Below are 21,213 nucleotides of genomic sequence, written 5' to 3' on the forward strand. Positions count from 1 at the left end.
TAGTGGAAAACTCCCAAATACGTTTTTCTATACTGTGAGTCCTACTGCTCCTGTAGGTCAACACTGGGGATTCCTTATTACATTCAATAAAGTGTTATTCCTGAGTGAGAAGGAGTAGCACTGTCATGTTTTGTACCTATGGAATTGTAATGATAAATCCTCTTTAATGGTAAAGTCAGATTTAATATTACAATTTTGAAAATGCCACTTTTAGAAAGTTGGGATTTTCCCTCTCTTGGTCCTGTGTGCCTACAGCCTGTCTCCAATACACATCTGGGATGGGGTGACAGCTCATTTTCTGCATTCCCTCTAGACAACCTCACACCAAGGAAGAATAGGTGGGACTGAGTGTCCATCTGCATGTTGATGGGTCATCTTGGGCAGGATGGGAGGGGGGAGCTGACAGTTACATCTGAATGGGCAATGTCTTGCTCCCACACAAAGGCCTGCTTAACCCCGTAGTCAGTCTGGAGCCAGGGCAGGAAGGGATGACCTCTATGCATTTCACAGACCCCTCTTTGTAGTCACCCCCTAATTCAAAGGCACAACTGGGTATAACAACTGGAATTCTGACCATACCAATTAAGCACACTTCTGGACCTTTGGATACTCTGTCAGGAGGAAAGACTGCTGTGCTGCTACAAGAACTGCTAGTCACCTGGACTGACTGCTTTTCTGCTGTGCTATCCTTTCACTGCTTGCCACCTCTCTGCCTGGGTGAGACTGACTGGAGCTACACCACTTGAACCCAGAGTGACTCCAAGGGCTTCTCTGCTTGCCTCCTGTTCCGAAGTAGTCAAGAACATCAAAGACTACCAGCAAATCTACACTAGGACTAGTCAGTTGTGAGTTCTCTCTCTGCCAAGTGGTGCCAATCCAGTCATGGGCCCTTGGAAGTGGGCTCCCTGTGCTGAACCATCAAATTCCATGCATTGCAGCCGATGCACTGTTTAGAACCGGAGCATCTCTTGAGATGCTGCTGCATTGTTGCTCAAGGACTTTCCATCACTGGCTGTGCAGCTTGATGATGACGCATCTCCGACTGCACGGATCGAAATCGATGCATCGCTTGCGCATCACCTGCTCTGCTCCTCTCATCAGGTCTTCGATATTGATGCATCCTCCATCCCAACGTACTTTTTCAGTCGAGCAAGGCTGGTCCCTGTATCCGACCCACTCTCCATCATGATCGGCTTGCCTTTTCAAACTTGACCCAGTCTATAGTGACCAGATAGCCCTGGTTGGTGCTTTAAGCTTCTAAGCACTATATTTACAGATAAGCTTTAAAAATTTATATCTCAGCTTCCACTTATTGGATTTTGTCATTTTGGTCTTGTTTTTACTCCTAAAACCATAGTCTATTTTGTCTAGCTTGGTGTGGAGTATGCCTGGGCAGAGTTCACAGAGTTCCATTCTGTGGAATTCTGCAGAGTTGATTTACAACTCCATGGAATTCCACGGAGTGCCACAGACGCCTGCCGTATTGACACCCTGTCCTGAACGTGCACCGATCTCTGAAGTGCTATGCAGGGTCGGGCACATTTAGGACAGGGCCGTAGACAGTGAAAGCTGCCGTTTCAGGCCTCTTGTGCACTGGTCTGCCCTGTGTGCAGTTCAGTGCACATGGGGCAGACCATTGCACAGGAGGCCTGGGCAGGCTTATGCACAAGCGGCCTGAAACAGCAGCTTTCACTGCCTATGGCCCTGGCCTGAATTCAGGCCAGGGCCGTAGGCAGCAAGAGCTGCCATTTCAGGCCTCTTGTGCTACAGCGTGCATAAATGGAGAAAAAAAAACCGAGGACTTACCTGGGACCTCCAGAGGGTCCTCGTTCCCAGAGGCCTGGCTCTCTGCCTCCCTATGCCTCCTGCTTCCGGGCTGCTGGCAGAAGGAGGCCTGGTTCCAGAGCTGACAGCGGCTCCATGCCAGCCTAGCGTGCACTGCAGCCCAGTTATGGGCCACACAGCGCAAGCACAGACTGTCTGTGCTTGCACTGTGTGGTGCATAATTGGGCTGCAGTGCGCATATGGTGAGCTCTGCTCCGCTGGCGGGGCTAGCAGAGTTTTTGGCTTAACTCCGTGCTCCAAGCAGAGCATGGAGTGCCAAATACTCTGTTACCTCTGCCAGCGGAGCAGAGCTCTCCGCCCACGCCTAGTGCAGAGTCTTTTTGTGATGTTTTCACTGTGTTACTGTTTTAAGTATTGAACAAATACTTTACACATTGCTTCCTAAATGAAGTCTGCCTGCTCTGTGCCTAGCTACCAGAGGCTGGTCACAGGTTAATTTATGCTGTGTAACTGACTTACTCTGACTAGGATTGTGGTCCCTACCCCAAACCCCGGACAACTAGAGACCCAATTTCCAACATTGGTGATGGGCAGTGAGGATAGGACTTGCATTTGTGCAGTGCCTTACAGTAATTTGGTGTATACTGCTAATCCATACCTAAGACCAAGTCAAATCAATTCTTCCTGATTTGCATTTTTTATTTTTCTATTCTCCCACATTGGAATTTTTGCTTTTTCCTAAAATCATGACTCTGATTGGAGGTTCTACAGCTGCAAAAATAGATTTTGAGCTGGGCACGTTTGAGAGCTAAAGTGTGGCCTAGCTCAAGGATTTTTGCAAGGGATTTGAGCTTTCTACTGAGGTCTTCACCAGAAAGGTGGGGCTGCAAAAGGCACTGAGGGCCTTGATATAATTTCGTGATGCAGCAGCTTCTAACTTGGTGTTGAGTCTTTTAGTGGTGTTTTCACTGTTACTTTTTTAAGTATTGCACAAATACTTTACACATTGCCTCCTAAGCTAACCCTGCCTGCCAAGCTACCAGAGGCTGGTCACAGGTTAATTCATGGTGTGTAACTGACTTACTCTGACTAGGATTGTGTTCCCTACTTGGACAGGGTTTACACCTCTGCCAACTAGAGACCCAGTTTCTAAAAGTGGTTGTTCCAATCAATGTTAAGTGATAAATGGGATCCCTTTAGTGTTGTGGCAATGCTAAGACACCTATTGGCATTCAAGCTCCTTAGAAAATGTTTTCTTCTTCATAGAGATTTAGTCATGCTCATAGGATGTAATCTCTGTTGGATACATTATTATTATCAGTTTTATCTTACCCTGGAAATAATTAATTCTGTCAATAAAGTTGCATTGGCCAATATCTCTGGTATAAGGCCTCCACCTCGAAGTTGGATGCAAATGCTCTGGTAATTAATTTGGGAGTCAAGTTACACTTGGATAGAATAAATTTGGAAAATCGAAATTAATTTAGATATATGTATTTCAGTGTTGAGCAGGGGGCAGGAATATCAAGAGGTAAATATTATAGAAAAAAAGTGATTTATTTCAGATCATTGCAGACCAAAACTGTGATTGCCCAAAGATGGACATTGCAGGACATTCAAACACACTCAGAATGGTTTGGCAAAATAAAAAGATCATCTGAAATGAATAATTACTTAATGCTAAAATGCACAAGCAGTGAAGATGGGGCAAATCAATGGATTGTGTAAATAGATCTTGAATTTATTCAGGTAATTGGATTGATTGCAGGGATGGATGGATGCGATTAAACTTGACAGCCTTAGGGGTGGTTTTCTCCCCCAACCCATTGCCTACCTCTTCCACTTTTCTGACCTCATTGTTGCTGGATCCGTTACAACTCTGCACTTCACCACTACTATCCATTGCTGAAGTGCTTGTGCTCTTGCCCCTAAACATAATAATATTTGCTTATCCCCAATTGGCATATTTAATTTATTTATAAGTTGCTAGTACAGTGGACTACATATGCACCACATATGCCAAGGGCCTGTGAATTGGATGCTACTTGGGGGTCTGCAGCACTGATTGTGCCACCCACTTAGTTAGCCCTCTAACAATGACTCAGGCTTGCTATTGCAGAGCCTGTATATGCAGTCGACCTTGCAAAATAACCCTGTTGCCAGGCCCAAACCTTCCTACTTAATACATATGACATCCCTAAGGTAGTCCCTGGACAACCGAGAGGTCAGGGTGCAGTATATTTAAAAGGCAGGAGATGTTCTTTTAAGTTTTACATGACCTGGTAGTGAAAACCCCAAAGTTGTTTTTACTACTGCAAGGCCTATCTCTCTCTGGATAACACTGGAATTACCTTAGTGCAACTTATAAGTACAATTCACAATCGAGAAGAGATATGTTTTTCGGGTTTGGTGTCTCTAGAATCACAATTTAAAATCACAACTTATGGGGAAGTCAGATTTTAAATTGGAATTCTGAAAAATACCACTTTGATAAAGTTCCCAATTTCTTACTTAAGCCATTTGGTGCCTGCTGCCTGTCTCTGATCACTTGTCTGGAGTGGGTGACAGCTGGGCTTTGTGTATTCCCCTAGACACCCACACACAATAGTAGCTTAGATGTAACTTAATAGGCCACTCTGGAAGGGGATGGGAGGGACGAGCTGGCCACAGTGTCACTTACATCTGAAGAGGATGTGTCCTATCCCCACACAAAGGGATGCATAACCCCCTGTAGCAAGTCAGGAACCATGGCAGGAAGGGCAGGACCTATGTGTACTCCAAAGGCCTGTCTTTGAAGCCTCCCCCACGTCAAAGGCCTAACTGGATATAATTATTGGACCTCTGACACCCACCAAGACAGTACACTTCTGGTTACTCTCCCAGTAAGAGGGACTGCTGTGTTGCTACTAGGACTAACACTCTGGACTCTTGCCTAAGAGTGAGAAGGACTGGACCTGCATTTCTCCAACCCAGAACTCAGAGTGACTCCAAGGGCTAGCTGACTGGCCTACTGATTGCCATCTCAGAGACAAAAAAGACCTGCAACCCACTTAACATTTATACTTTGTCTCTGCCATCTGTGAGTCTGTCCTGCCAAGAGGTGCCACCCCAGTCCTGGATACTTGGAAGTGGACCTAAGGTGTTTGCTGCAGCTGAAATGACTCATTGCTGCCGCTGCAGATCCGAACCGGTGCATCACCCCTGTTGCGTGTATGGGAACTAGCACATTACCACCTTGCATGGATCAGAGTCAATGCATCGTCCCCCCAGTGCAGATCGACTTCGGCACATCGCCGTTAGAACTGCTGCATCTTGGACCAGAGGCATCGCTGCTGTTGCATGAAGAAAATCAGCTCTACTATGGGGAAAGGACTGACGCATCACCGCCACTGCAGGTATCAACACAGACTCATTGCTTATGCCTGCTCCCTGCATTTTCGTCTTGAACATCAACGCAATCTGGGTTAAGGTACTTTGGTTAAGCAGGCCCAATGGGGTCACTGTAGCTGGCCCGCACTCCATCATGGTGGGCCTGACCTATTGAGTTTGTCCCGGTCTGGCATGACCAGATATCCCCTATTGATGCTTCTTCATTCTAAGTGCTATTTTACAGTTTATTGTATAAAAATGTCAAGTTCTACTTATTGGATTTTTGCCATTTTCGTCTTGTTTTATTTATTAAATTAGGTCCTATTTTACTAACCAGGTGTAGTATCTTTTTGTGTAGTATTTTCACTTTTTTACTGTTTGAAGTGTTGCACAAATACTTTACTCATTGCCTCTTAAGTTAAGCCTGACTGCTCTGTGCCAAGAGGGCGGCACAGGTTAATTTACAGTGTTTGTGACTTGCCCTAACTAGGATTGTGGCTCCTGCTTGATTAGGGTGAATACCTTGGTAAACCAGAAACCCAATTTCTAACGGATGCTTTAAGTTAGATACTCAAAAACAGGACAGTTGCATGCTCACTGAGTGGTCTTTTATGGACTTAAATATAAGAAACGTAAAATCTCTGTTGCATTAATAACTAAAACCAAAGAAACCGGAGACAGGAACTGGAAATGAATGGGAGAATAGTAAAATGGAAAATCAGTTAAACAATCAGTGGTCAATGGTAGAATATACATGCGTTAAGAGAGCACTGCCTATATCCAAGGTTCAGTTAAATGGTGAGTATTCTATTTTCTTTAAGAATTTATTCTGGCTATCGATAAAACACAATGTAGACATGTGTTAAAATGTTATGTATAACCACATAATATATCTGTCCACTACTATTATCTCTATTTTTGCAGCTCTTTTTTTGTAGCCTTTTCTCATTTCTGCATAGTTACATAAAATATAAAGAAATTTCAAAAGAAACAGAAATGCTACATATTTACTTTTGATATAATATACCTCTAAATCCACATCCCAGATATTTAAAAAGAAAACATAAAGAGTGAGAGAAGAAAACAAAATTCAAATGTGACATTCTGTAAACTAAGGCGGATATTTACAAGGAGCTTGCTTCACCACTGCATCATTGTTTTGATGCATCGGAGGCGCATTCACTGCTCCATGTTGCCCAATATTTACAAAATAACGCATTGGGCCCAATGTGTCAGTTTTTTGATGGGGCGCATCAAAAATACCTGTGCTAAAACCAGCTGTGCCGCGCAGTTTATAATGTATGCAGAGTAGGCTTTTCTTCATAAAAACTCACGTAGGACTGATGCAGTGATATTTCTAAGTTTGCCAATGTGTGACGCATCTTTGAGATGTGTCACTGTTAGCTTGAAATTTGTCAAAATTCCTATGCCTCCTTAACCCAGGTGTAGGAAATGATACAGTGGCTTTCCAATAGGAACCTGACTAGCGTAAGTCACTTTACACACATGAATATGTCTGTATTTCACTTCCCATCTACTAATAGTGAGTCTACACATGTGCCAATCATGTTGTAGGATCTGTTGACCAAGCTGGGACCATGGAACCTATGATTTTATCATCCACTGGGCAAGGGCTTTTGCACCCCTTTTATTTTGGGCAATAATTCAGTCTTTCTGCCGACCCAGGGGGCAGAGAGAGGCAAAAGCCACTGATCTGCCCCTCCCACCCCCCCAGAGGGCAGAAAGTGCACTATGTGCCAGGTACTACATTTCTTAACAATGTTTAGGGGTGGAGGGCTGCCCAACATGGGCATGGTATCGGCCCCCACTCACCCCCAAATACATAAACAGCCTTTTTGCCGACAATAGCCCCGATCTTACCCCCCAACGCCACCCCCCCCGGGAATGGGCAGAAAGCCCACTAGGCACCAGGGATTACTTATTTTTTCAAATGTTTGGGGGGTTGCCCAAAATGTGCCTACCAATGCCCCCACCCCAGGTATGTAAACAGTCTTTTTGCCCTCCCGGGGGCAGATGGGGGCAGGAGTTCCCTATCTGCCCCCCGGGGATACAGAAAGCCCAATAGCACCAGGGATTATTTTTTTCTCCAAACTTTGGGGTGGGGGGTGCCTAAAATGGGCTAGCCAATGCCCCACCAGCTCCAAACATGTTAACAGTCTTTCTGCCCCCCCATGGACAGATGGGGATTATTACCCCTGATCTGCCCCGGGGGGGAGGGAGTGCAGAAAGCCCTCTAGACACCAGGGAAGAATTGTTTTTTTTATTTTTTTTAAAGAGGAGTGGGGGTACGCCATGCCCCCACCCCTAATAACTGGGGACAAAGTCATTCTGCAGATGGGGTAATTACCACCAATCCACCCCCTGAGGTGGGCAGACAGCCCACTAAATGCCAGGGAATAAAAAAAAAAAACGAGGGGTGGGGGCTGCCCACTACCATGGACATGGTTATGCCCCAACTGAAGGGAGGGTAACAGCCGTTTAATCCCCCTGCGGAATGAAGTATCTCATCCCAATTGTAAGCAAGAGGACATTTGACTCTTTTGGGTCTTGCTTTTACATATGTGCCAAGAGAGCTTGGCTAACTCCCAATATTGTCCCATTTGCAATGGTGAGCGACTGCACTTTTTGGACTTGGGTATGCTGCCACCTGGAGAAACCTACCAGAATCAGACATTTCTGAAAACTAAACATCTGGAGGAGTGCAGGGTTGCACCCCACCCTATTTTCTTACCCCAATGCCCTGCAAACCTCCAACTGTGCCTGAAATCACACAGTTTCCCTACATTTCTGTTATGGAAACTTCTGGATCCACAGGAATCCACAAATGTCCTACCACCCAGCATTGCCCCATCTGTTCTAATACAAATTCTGCCCCAAAGGCAAAGTCAGCCTAACAACATGTGAAACAATTGTCCTTTTGAACCCACTTTGTCTCCCCCTCAAATTCTACACATTTTTGCCCCTTCCATGTCTCAGGCTTTTTGTGAAGTGAAGTATAATTTTTATCAGGAAACCGGGGGAATACTCAGTTGTAGGAAATTTGTGATGATGTGGTGATCCCACACAGAAATGTGAGGTAAATGTGACCTTTCACCTAAATTTGAGGTTTGCAGTGGATTATGAGTAAGAAAACGCTGGGGGATCCACACAAGCTACACCTCCTTGGACTCCCTAGGGTGACTAGTTTTCAGAAGTATCTGGGTTTGGTAGGTTTTTCTAGATGGCTGCCGAGCCTGGGACCAAAAACGCAGGTGCTCCCCTTGCAAAAACAGGTCATTTTTTTAATAAATAATTTTGATGTCTCCAAAATACATTTTGGGCCCTTCCCTGTCAACGACACTAGGCCTATCCACACAAGTGAGATACCAGTTTTATTGGGAGACTTTGGGGAATGCTGGGTGAAAGGAAGTTTGTGGCTCCCCTTAGATTTCAGAACTTTCCATCACAGAAATGTGAGGACAATTAGTTTTTTAGGCAAATTTTGCGGTTTGCAAGGGATTCTGGGTAACAGAACCTGGCGAGAGCCACACAAATCACCCCATCCTGGTCTCCCCTGGGTGTCTAGTTTTTAAAAATGTACAGGTTTGCTAGGTTTCTTTAGGTGCTGGCTGAGCTAGGGCCCAAAACCCACAGCTAGGCATATTGCAAAAAAAGGTCAGTTTTGATGGAAAAATGTGAGGGGTCCATGTTGCATTTTTGCCCGTTTTGTGTTGTGGGGACTAGGCCTCCCCACATAAGAGAGGTACCATTTTGTGGGGGAATACAGAATAGTAGAAAAAGTGTTATTATCAATTGTCTTTCTCTAAATTTGAGCCTTCCAAATGCAAAACAGTGTGTGAGAAAGAAGTAATTTTGAGAAATATCCTCTAATTCACATGCTAGTACCGGTACCCCCAAATTCAGAGATGTGCAAATAACCACTGCTTCTAATCTCCATATCTTGTGCCCATTTCGGAATACATAGGTCTCATTGATACCTATTTTTCACTCACATACAACGAAAACCATTGCAAGGCTCAGTCCAGTTATTGGTTCTCGGTAGCTTTGGTTCTTGGAGAACCTACAAGCCCTATATATCCCTGTAACCCAGAGGTTGAAAGCACAAACAATAGGAAAAGTGAGGTATGTCCCAGTAAAATGCCAAAACTGTGTTGAAAAATTTGATTTTCTGATTTTAGTCTGCCTGTTCCTGAAAGCTGGGAAGATGGTGATTTCAGCACCACAAACCCTTCGTTGATTCCATTTGCAGGGGAAAAAAGAGATGCCTTCTTTTGCAGCACTTTTTCAAAATTTTCCCACAAAAATGAAAATGTAGCTGTATTTTGGCTAATTTCTCAGTCCCATGCAGGCGAATCTACAAACCCTGGGTACCTTTAGAATCCACGGGATGTTGGAAAAATAGGACGCAATTGTGGCTTGGATAGCTTATGTGAACAAAACTTTATGGGGGCCTAAGCGCGAACTACCCCAAATAGCCAAAAAAGGCTTAGCCAGGGGAGGCCTTAAGTCTGGGCACCTTAACAAATGTGTAAGTTGCCATTATTGGCATGAGAACCTACTTGCTACATATGAGGTTTGTAAGGTTGTGTACCCACACAGGTAAAATAACTGATTCTGATGAAGGGTCTGAACATGACCTTGGTGGATGCAGGACAGCTGTCAACATGCAGCACACATACTTTCTGACCTTTTTAGAATGCATATCCTATAGGGCACTCAAAAGGATGAATGTGACATCTGCTGCTTTTTGGTGGATGCCCCGAAACTGCTAAACTCTGAGTTCACCTCAGTGTTTTCATGGTCCTAAACTGATGGAATATAAGTAATGAACACGGGTGTCAATTAGGAGTAGCCAAGGGTATCAGCTGCTACTCCTGGTTGGCTCCTTTATGACGCTCGAATTGCCTACTAGTCTAGTCATAATGGCAGCGGCAGGAACAGAAGGTGAACAGGGCTTTCAAATCCCTATTTACTTGCAGTACTTTGCACTATTTTTTCTTCACCCAGGCCCCTGCAGCAAATAGATGTTCTCGATGGGCTAAGGGTGGGTCAAGGAGTTAACACGTGTCAACACAGGTGTCAGAGGATGTCTAAGGTAAAATCTGCTCTCCATCAATATCATGGTATCAATGCCACTAGGGGTGATCTCCTCAGGAGTCCAGCGGTTCAGCGTTTTTTAAAATGGACGAGTCTCTAGTGAATATTTGAGACTCACTAGTTCTATAATATGTTTTATTTCGTTAGACTGGCTCAGTGTGTTAAACGTCCGATATGCTACCCTGTAAGTCACAAATTCGAATCTCGGGATGGCTTACTCAGTCTTCCATCCTTTGAAGGTCAGTAAATTGAACTGGGTAATAGTATCAACTATTATCTAAAGCACTTAGAAACGACAGAAGCGCAATAAAGCGCTATTAAAAAACAATTTATTGTTATTTTGTTTATCCACATCACTCTTTCCGATTCAGAAAAATAGGTGTTAGCCCTTATGATAGCGTAGTGACTTCAGGGCTGAGGCAGTTGTAAAACAAGGGGAAGAACCTATGAAGAATTAGTGCTTAGTACAGTTGACATTTCAATGCGTTACTAAATCACAACCCAGAGGTCAGACTTAATTGAGCAGTAAAAATAAAATTGCCATATTCGTTCTTCTGACATGCTTATGCATTTGCATGGGTTATATCCTTAGTTCAGATAAGTGAGTTATAAATATTGTATACCAGGAGTATATTTAAAAGGTCATTGTATTAAAATTGTTTTGGGGTAATTACTTGTTGGTGTTCAAGGATTTAACAGCTATTATTTCATCTTTGATCTCAGGCATTCAGGCGAGTGAGGAATGGGAATATTTATTAACCATTTTGCATGAAACTGCTGCATTTCAATGTCTCTACTGAAATGTAATGCCAAAAGGTTTCCCAAAGGGTAAGTGATTAAATTATGTTCTTTACCAGATATCTCATGCTGTGCCTTATTAATTAATTACTGCCGTCACTTTGCCCATACTGTATGCAAAGCAGAGATATAAACACCAGAAGTTGCATAAATCCTTCTCTTGCTCTAGCATTCTGTCCAAACCACAAGAAGGTCAGAAAGGGCATTTCTTGGCCTTCCAGACAGATTTGTGCAGAACCTTCCAACAGCTATGAATATATAAACACGTTTATTTTCTTTTTGGTGAACATTTTGGTTTCAAAAGTTATAAGTTACACATGCACAGTTTTCTCCTGAATTTAAGCAGGGGTAAATAATGTGATATTCAAATATGTAGCGTTATCACCCATGTATACAATGTGCCTGATTAACAAAAGTAACTTACACTTTTGAGTAAGACCTGAGTGCAAGGTACTACTGAAATAAAAAAAAACATAACTAAGTCCAGCACAACACCTGGCCCACCACTGGTAGTTCAACGCCCTCCCTCAGAAAATAATGGAGTCAGAGAATTAAAACTACATAATAAATAATGTTACATTCTTTAAAATGGTCAGGAATATAAATATTATTTATTGTAGAAAAATATGAAAATAGTACATATTTATTATTTGATTATAAAAAAGTAATCCCATTTAGAGTTAATGAACAAATATTTTTTATTAAAAGACAACAAAATGAATGTTAATTCTACACACTACTTTTTATTTATTAATGCATATAAAAATATTATTTAGGCAGAGATGCATTTTTATTTAAAAAAATTATTTAAATTAATATGTCAATTAATTCAATTTTAATTAATCATTAAGTTAATAGTGCTGTAGCATTTTTCTTATTTTATTCTCCATTTCAAATATACACTAAACGAAATCACATGAATATAAAAATATTTTAGAATAGAATAATGTCTTAATTGATAGTGAATGATTACTGATACATGGTGTTAATCCTAATGGAATAAACTAGCTTGAACTGGGGATTGTGCGCACATGAATTAGATTTGCATTCACGATAGATCACATGGAGCATTTTGATTTTTCCAGCGCACACAGACGATGCGTTGTTGAGTTTTCACGCAGGGCAGGCTTTGTGTCAATTTCCGGCGCGTAGACTGAGATCCTCTTTGGGTTGAGGGGTTTTCGGACGATGCGTTGAAATCCTGGGCGGGCAGGACGAAGTCACAGGGGCTGCGTTGATCTGGTGGGCGGTGCGTGGAAATTTCTGCTGCACGGCAGACGCTGTGTAGATTCCTCTCAGGTAGTCAGGGTGCATCGTTCCGGCTCGACTTTGCGTCTATCCGGAGGGCCGTGCGTCAAATTTCCGGTTGCAACGCTGGCGCCGGGTCGATCTCCTCATCAGGAAGACGAGCTGCGTTGTTCTGGTTTGGCGTGCTATAATTTTCTCACCGCAAGGCAGGCTGTGCGTTGTTTCTTACAGGCTGTGCGTCGATTTCCACTGCACAAGGAGTTCTTTTGGAGAGATTAAGGTGGTCATTCTGACCCTGGCGGTCTTTGACCGCCAGGGCGGAGGACCGCGGGAGCACCGCCGACAGGCCGGCGGTGCTCCAATGGGGATTCCGACCGCGGCGGTAAAGCCGCGGTCGGACCGGCACCACTGGCGGGGTCCCGCCAGTGTACCCCGGCCCCATTGAATCCTCCGCGGCGGCGCAGCTTGCTGCACCGCCGCGGGGATTCCGACCCCCCCTACCGCCATCCAGATCCCGGCGGTCGGACCGCCGAGATCCGGATGGCGGTAGGGGGTGTCGCGGGGCCCCTGGGGGCCCCTGCAGTGCCCATGCCACTGGCATGGGCATTGCAGGGGCCCCCGTAAGAGGGCCCCTACATGTATTTCACTGTCTGCTGTGCAGACAGTGAAATACGCGATGGGTGCAACTGCACCCGTCGCACAGCTTCCACTCCGCCGGCTCGATTCCGAGCCGGCTTCATCGTGGAAGCCTCTTTCCCGCTGGGCTGGCTGGCGGTCTGAAGGAGACCGCCCGCCAGCCCAGCGGGAAAGTCAGAATTACCGCCGCGGTCTTTCGACCGCGGAACGGTAACCTGACGGCGGGACTTTGGCGGGCGGCCTCCGCCGCCCGCCAAGGTCAGAATGAGGGCCTAAGTCTTTTTGGTCCTGAGACTTCAGGGAACAGGAGGCAAGCTCTATCCAAGCCCATGGAGAGCACTTCTCAGCAGAGCCAGAGGACATCAAGGCAGCAGGGCAACAGCAGGGCAGAAGTATTTTGCAGAAAAGCAGACAGATGAGTCCTTTGAGCAGCCAGGCAGTTCCTCTTGGCAGGTTGCAGGTTCTGGCACAGGGATTCTTCTCCAGTGGTATCTTGTCCAGAAGCGTCAGAGTTGGAAGGGTCAGAGACCCTGCTTAAATACCCAAATGTGCCTCTGAAGTGGGGGACACTTCAAAGAGTGGTTTAGAAGTACACAAGGTCCCCTTTCAGTTCTATCCTGTCTTCCAAGGTCCCAGTAGGGGGTGTGGCAGTCATTTATGTGAGGGCAGTCTACTGTCTTTTGACATGTAAGTGTCAGGCCCTCCACCCTTCCAGCCCAGGAAGACCCATTCAATATGCAGATGTGTGCAAGTGTGACTGAGCATCCTGTGTTTGGGGTTTGTCTGAGTGGTATGCAGAAGGGAGCTGTCAACTCAACCGAGCCAGATGAGGATTGCAAGGCACAGAAGGATTTAAGTGCAGAGAAATACTCACTTTCTAAAAGTGGCTTTTCTAAAATAGTAATATTAAATCCAACTTCACCAGTCAGCAGGACTTTGTATTACCATTCTGACCATACTAAATATGACCTTGTTACTCCTTTCAGATCAGAAGCTACCACTCAAACAGTATATGAGGGTAGCCCTAATGTTAGCCTATGAAAGGAGCAGGCCTCACAGCAGTAAATTTGGAGTTTTTACACTACCAGGACATATAAACTGCCCATGTATATGTCCTGCCTTTTATCTACATAGCAGCCTGCCCTATGGGTTATCTAGGGCCTACCTTAGGGATGACTTATATGTCGAAAAATGGGTGTTTAAGGCTTGGCAAGTACTTTTAAATGCCAAGTCGGAGTGGCAGTGAAACGGCACACACAGGCTTTGCAATGGCAGGCCTAAGGCATGGTTGAGAGGCTACTTATGTGGGTGGCACAATCAGTGTTGCAGGCCCACTAATACCATTTAATCTACAGGCCCTGGGCACATGTAGTGCACTTTACTGGGTTCTTACAAGTAGATTAAATAAGCCAATTGGGTATAAACCAATATCAACATGTTTTAAGAGAGAGAGCATATGCACTTTAGCACTGGCTAGCAAAAACAGGGTCCAAAAAGTAGAGGGAGGCAGGCAAAAAGTTAGGGGTGACCACCCTAAGGCTGTCAGGTCTAACATGTGTCCCCCCCCCCAACTGAAAGTGGGGAGAGCTACCCAACCTCCTGGGAGCTCTCATCGCTACGGGGAAGTATCTGGAGAGACCATCAACGTTGGCGTGGTCAATCCCCGGGTGATGCTCCACCGTAAAGTCCATCCCCTGTAGGGAAATGGACAACCCCAAGAGTTTAGGTTTCTCACCCCTCATCTGCATGAGCCATCTGAGGGGCCTGTGATCTGTCTGAACCCGGAAGTGAATCCCAAACAGGTATGATTTCAGCTTCAGTGCCCACACCACAGCAAATGCTTCTCTCTCAATAGCACTCCACCTCTCTTCCCGTGGTAATAGTCTTCTGCTAATAAAGACTACTGGTTGGTCTGGGCCTTCCTCATTTAGCTATGCTAGAACTGCCCCTACGCCATGCTCTGAAGCATCAGTCTGCACAATACATTCCTGGGAGTAGTCAGGTGCCTTGAGCACCGGGCCGTGCACATGGCTTCCTTCAGGGAGTCAAAGGCTTTCTGACAAGCCTCTGTCCAATTCACCAACCTAGGTTGCTTTTCAGATGTGAGTTCTGTCAAGGGTGACACAATGGTCCCATAGCCCTTGACGAACCTACGGTAATAACCAGTGAGGACCAAGAAGGCTCTCACTGCGGTTTGGGTTCTAGGTGGTTGCCAGGCCTTGATAGTTTCAATCTTGGCCTGGAGGGGCTGCACCTTGCCACCACCTACTAGGTGTCCCAAGTACACCATGGAACCCTGCCCAATCTGGCACTTACTGGCCTTGATGGTCAGGCCTGCCTGTTGCAGGGCCTGAAGCACCTTGAGGTGGAGCAGGTGTTCCTTCCAGCTGGAACTATAGGCTGCTATGTCGTCTAGGTAGGCTAGGCTGAAGGCATCCTTGCCAGCTAGGACCCCATTAACCAACCATTGGAAGGTAGTGGGGCATTTTTCATTCCAAAGGCCATTACTCTGAACTGGCAATGGCCCTCAGGAGAGGAGAAAGAAGATCTCTCTTGAGCCCCTTTAGTCGAGGCGATCTGCCAGTACCCTGACGTGAGGTCAAATGTACAAAGGAACTTGGCAGCACTGAGCCTGTCTACGAGCTCATCAGCTCTGGGGATGGGGTGAGCCATCTGTCTTTGTGACAGAGTTGAGACCCCGGTAGTCCACGCAGAACCTAAGCCCTGGCTTGGCACCGGCATAGCAGCCTTCGGAACCAACACCACTGGGCTGGACTAGGGACTGATGGACTTCTCTCTTACCCCAAGAGCCAGCATCTTGGAAACTTCATCCTTGATACTGGACCTGACTTTGTCTGACACCCTGTAAATCTTATTCTTTACAGGTGGAGTATCTCCTGTGTCAATGTCATGGACACACAAGTGTGTGAGTCCAGGAGAGAGGGAGAACAGGGAAGTGAACTGCTCCAACAACTCGTAGCAGTCTCCCCTCTGATCTAGAGTCAGGGAGTCAGAGGGATTAACACCCTCCACTGACCCATCGCCTTCTTTGGCAGAGAGAACGTCGGGAGAGGCTCACTCTCCTCTTCCATGGCGTCATCTGTCACAAGGAGCATACTTACCACAGACCTCTCAAAATGAGGCTTTGGTCTGTTGTGGTGGAGAACCCTTAGGGGGTGTCTATGGGGTCTTGAGGTCCACTAGGTAAGTGGCCTCCCCCTTTCGCTCCTTAACTTCAAATGGGCCAGTCCAGCGGTCCTGGAGAGCTCTAGGCTCTACTGGCTCCATCTCCCAAACTTTGTTTTCAGGTGAGAACTCTACGGGAGTGGCTTCTGGTCATACCACTCCTTCATCACCTCTTGACTGGCCTCAAGGTTGTTCTTGGCCTGCTTCCAGAAGCGCTGTGTCTGGTTGCCGAGGGCCAGCATGTAACTGACCACATCCTGGGGAGGTTTCCTGGGAGCTTTCTCCCAGCCCTCTTTTACTATGCTTAGTAGTCCCCTGACAGGGTGACCATAGAGAAGTTCAAAGGGGCTGAACCCCACCCCTTTCTGGGGCACCTCCCTATAAGCAAAGAGAAGGCTTTGCAGAATTCCTCCCTGGGGGGCCCACCCTCCACTTGCCAGCCAGCAAGGTCAGGTCGGTTACTCAGGCCGGCAATATCTTCCCCAGTTGGCTCTGGGGCCTCCTCTTCTGGGATCCCGTCAACCACAGCGGGAATATCTGGGGCGGGTTTCCCGTGTCCCTTGCCCTTCCTCTTTGCAGCTGTCTGGGCCATTGTTCCAGGCTCCAGATGCCCTTGACTCCTTTCCCGGGCAGCCACGGACCTTGTGGTCATGCAGACCCACTCAGGCAAACCTAACATCTCCAGGTGGGATCTGAGCTCTACCTCCTTCCAGGCAGTATGCCCAAGATCTTTGCCTAACAGACAATCTACAGGCATGGCAGGACTCGCAGCTACCTTTAGAGTACCAGAGACCACCCCTGCACTCAAAGGGAACCAGAGCCACCGGTAGGTGACTCTCGTGATTGTCAGCGACTATGACCTGGTAGAATGTATTAGGGATGATTTCCTCTGCTGACACCAGCTGACCCCTGGTAGTCATACTGGCTCCTGTGTCACGCAGAGCCTCCACCCTTTGCCCATCAATGGTGTCCCACTTCCTATACTTGGACGTATTGGCCGGCTTGTGGGCTTTTGGCACCATTTCCTTATCTCCCAGGGAGACTAGTGACACCTCTATCTGCTCCCCAAAGCTCACTGGGACTACCTCTTCCCAGAGCGCTACACTAGCCAGCCCAGGTGTCTGCCCTCCAATGGGGGGCCATGCCTTCATGGGACATGAGAGTCACGTTAAAATGTCAATGCTTGAAGCACTCTAAGCATTTGGGGACTAATGGCCCTTGCTTTTTGTCAAAGTATCCTGGCTTCTTCTCAGACTCAGGTTGGGATTGGGTACCACCCCCCTGGGAATTGTTTTGGGGGCCTTTTGGGAGTTCCTTATCTTTAAGCTCTTCTCCCCCCTCTTTTTTCTGTTGGGAACCCTGAAAACCTTTGTGGGTGTCCCCCCAGGTACCTTTTTGGACACTCTGGTGCTAACCCAGAGGTCCGCCTCCTCAGCAAGCTTTCTAGGATCAGTCAGCTTACTGTCAACTAGGTGCTGGTGCAACTCTGTAAAGCAAACACGGAACATACTCTCTTTCAGGATCAGATTATATAACCCTAGATAGTCATCTACTTTACTGCCCTGCACCCATCCATTCATTGCCTTACTGGAGAAATCAAAAAAGTCTACCCAGTTCTGTGTGGAGTGTTTGGTGCTGTCCCTGAACCTCTGACAGTACTACTCAGGTGTCAGCCGAAACTTGGCAAGCAAAGCAGTTTTCATGGGTGTGTATCTGTTTTAATCCCTAGGATCCAATGCAAAGAGTGTGTCCCTCCCCACTATTGGTACATACCACCACGAGGCTGCCTACCATTGCTCCTCAGAGATCCCATGAGCCCTTAGTGCAACTTCATAAGCAGCCAACCACTTGTCAATGTCATCTCCCACCACATAACTTGGCACTACATTTTTGGGTACATGAACCTTCCCTTCTCCTGCAGGTCCTGAACATGTGCTGCCACCACCACTGCTTGACTCAGACTGTCTTGCCTTAATATCCAGCTCCTTGAGACTCAGTTCATGAGCCAATAAAAGTTTATTTTCAGCCAAGGCTCTCTCAGCTGCAGCCTCAGCTCTCTCAGCCTCAATTTGCTTGGCTGCTCTCTCAGCTTCAGCCTGTTTGGCTTCTCTCTCTGCTTCCCTCTCCTCCTGTTGAGCTTCAAACTTTGGCATTTGTAGTTGGAGTTCTCTCTCCTCCTTCTTTCCTCTGCGGTCATACTGCCTTTACTATCTGCCCTCTACCTATGCAATACGAATCGATTTTCACCGCACAAGGAGTTCTTTTGCAGGAATGAAGTCTTTTTGGTCCTGAGACTTCAGGGAACAGGAGGCAAGCTCTATCCAAGCCCTTGGAGAGCACTTCTCAGCACAGCCAGAGAGCAGCAAGGCAGCAGGGAAACAGCAAGGCAGAAGTTCTCAGAAAAGCAGTCAGGTGAGTACTTTGGGCAGCCAGGCACTTGGCAGGTTGCAGGTTCTGGTTCAGGGTTTCTTCTCCATGGCTAGAGACACTGCTCCCTGGTCTACTAGGGGGCACAAATCCAGGGGTAACTTCCCCAATTACTGACAAGAAATCCCCTGAGGGACCATCCTCTTGCTCCTCCTCCTCAACATCCTCCTCTGAATGGGCTTCTCCCCAGCCCTTCAGTGCCATTTGGTATTCCTCATTTTTGGAGGCAACCTGGGTAGGTATTCCTATCCCCTTGCAGAACCCCTTTACCTGTTTGACCGTGTATGTCTCCAGCTTGGCCAGGTCAAAACCTTCAGCTCCTGCTTGAGACCCAGCCAGAGACATGTTGAATGAGTATTTAGTTAACCAGGTGTTGCAGATTCTTATTGATAGTGACTTTCAAGATTACTGAATCAGTCACACATTTCGTCCTGCATCACGTGAATCTGCCTGGCGGCCACGGCCTCCACAGACACAATTTCTTCTTTCTTGCTGCAACTGACTTATTATTCTGCCTTACCACTCAGTGGACTTTTGGCGGCCACCCAGCTTCAGCTTCTGGTTAACCTGGCCTGATTCCAAGGTTCCCTTTGGCTACCCAGGACTGTCCAATGCCTGCACGAAGACCTAGGGTTAGTTTGAGCAAAAATGATTGGATGCAACTCCTGGCTTTGTTAAGCTTGGAGCATTGAGCAGCCAGTGGATGGCAACCAACAGAGCCCAAGATACTAATTGAAAAAAGCTTTTTTCTGTCCACGGCTCCCTTTCCTGCCTGCACAATACCTTTTATCTGGTAAGGAGGACAGTTTGAAGTAGAGACAAGGGGTCATGGGCGCTTGGGAGTGCAGTGAAGTTCAATGGAGAGGTAGAGCTCTGAGGGAGCATAGTGAGAATCTTTACATGCTGAGGAAGTCCCTAGTGACTGGAAATTTGAAGGTAGAAAATCAAGATAATAGTTAATAGCTAATGTAAAAATCGTAATTCAAGACAAATCAAAGCAAAACAACAACAAGGTTCAGCACAGCGTTAGAACATAGAGAAAGAGATATTGGTAAAGATTGGACTATCCATCTCTTTAATTGTCCCTGGCAGTATTTGTCAATCGCAAATCATTGGAAAGAGGGTCACAGAACAACTATTGTGCCCAAAAGCACCTGAAAGTCACAAGATTCCTTGAGCCCTGGGAGTGTAGAACATAAGCATGTAAGGTTGCTAGACTGGTGAGGCAATCCAAGTTCTGTTCGGCTCAGGAAATTGCCACAGAAGGGGCAGGGTGCTCATGTGGCCCATGGGGGTGAGCTCGTGTGTCCTGTGCCTTGTGTGGTTGGACATTGCCCCCTAATTTCTTCACACACAGAACCTAGGAACCTGGCACTTGGTAGCTTTTAGTTAGGTCTCTAGATGGCATGCGCTCAGGGGAAGGAGGCGCCTGTGCAGCTTGTGATGAAGCCTGCAGTGAGGCTTGCATTGTGCTTTGCGGCGTTAAAGACTTTTGAATCTTTCAGAGTAATGAGAACCACTTGAAAACAGCATGAACTAAGAACCCAAGCCAAACAACAGATCGTGGCTACCTGTGGACACTAAGATAGACTTAAAGCCAGTAAACAATTGTGTACTGCAATTTAATCAGTAAGTCCACACTTATGACTTGCTCAAGATGGGAGAAATGTCATGAAAGAAGAGGAAACAACAAACTAAAACTGTACCTTTGAGGCCATAAGGAATCTTCCTAAATCGTGGTCTATCATTTCTATATGTGCTCAAACCACTGTTCTCAAAGTTAAACTTCTGTGTTGCCAGTGATCATAGGAGTTGGAGTGCACTTCTCATAAATGTGGAGAAGTGCGGCACAATGGTTAGAGCAACAGACCTTGATGCAGAGATCTGGCCCGGGACCAGGGTTCAATTCCCACCTCAGTGGGTCTTGGGCTCAATTCCCTTGGACCAGATAATTCTCGCCTCGGTGCCTAATCTAATTAATGGGTCTGACTCTGTAACTCTGGGCAATAGCTTGCTTAATCTCCACAACGGCCCTGACAGCACTTGGATGCCTGGCTTCACCCTGGGGGTTGTCCAGGAGTGGGTGCCTCACAGGGAAAAACCAAGAGGGGTTCCACAGCGGTATGTGTACAGCGCCTTGAGACCCTAACGGGTGAGTAGTGCGCTATACAAGTGCGAAATTTACATTTATTTATTTTATAGATCTAGAATGAGGTTAGCGCCCTCAACAACAACAAATAAAATCACTAATTACTATGTAAAAGTGATGATCCTCATGTGTGACGACTGCTGCCATGCATCCTAATTTCGGGTGCTTGGTGCAGCTGAGTTTTCATCCAGAGCTGAATGGACTAATTGGGAGTACTTGGAAGCCCGATTTTGCCTATGATTCCACAATTGAACCTGCAGTTCTTTCCTATTCATTTGTGTTACTTTGCTGGATGAAATAACATTCTTCATTAATACGCTGCAACTTCCTCCTGGTTTGTCCTCTCGTTTTCTGCTGCAGAAACATGCAAATAAAGAGATTTAACCAACAGCAACCTTCCCTTCCTACATTTTGGTGAGACACATTCTTCAGTTTATACAAAGAAGTCACTTACTGTCCTGTTCTTGGTCCCATGTTTGAAGGCTTTTGTGGCCCTA

The sequence above is a fragment of the Pleurodeles waltl genome, chromosome 11, assembly GCF_031143425.1.
Source record: "Pleurodeles waltl isolate 20211129_DDA chromosome 11, aPleWal1.hap1.20221129, whole genome shotgun sequence".
NCBI classification, from domain to species: Eukaryota; Metazoa; Chordata; class Amphibia; order Caudata; family Salamandridae; genus Pleurodeles; species Pleurodeles waltl.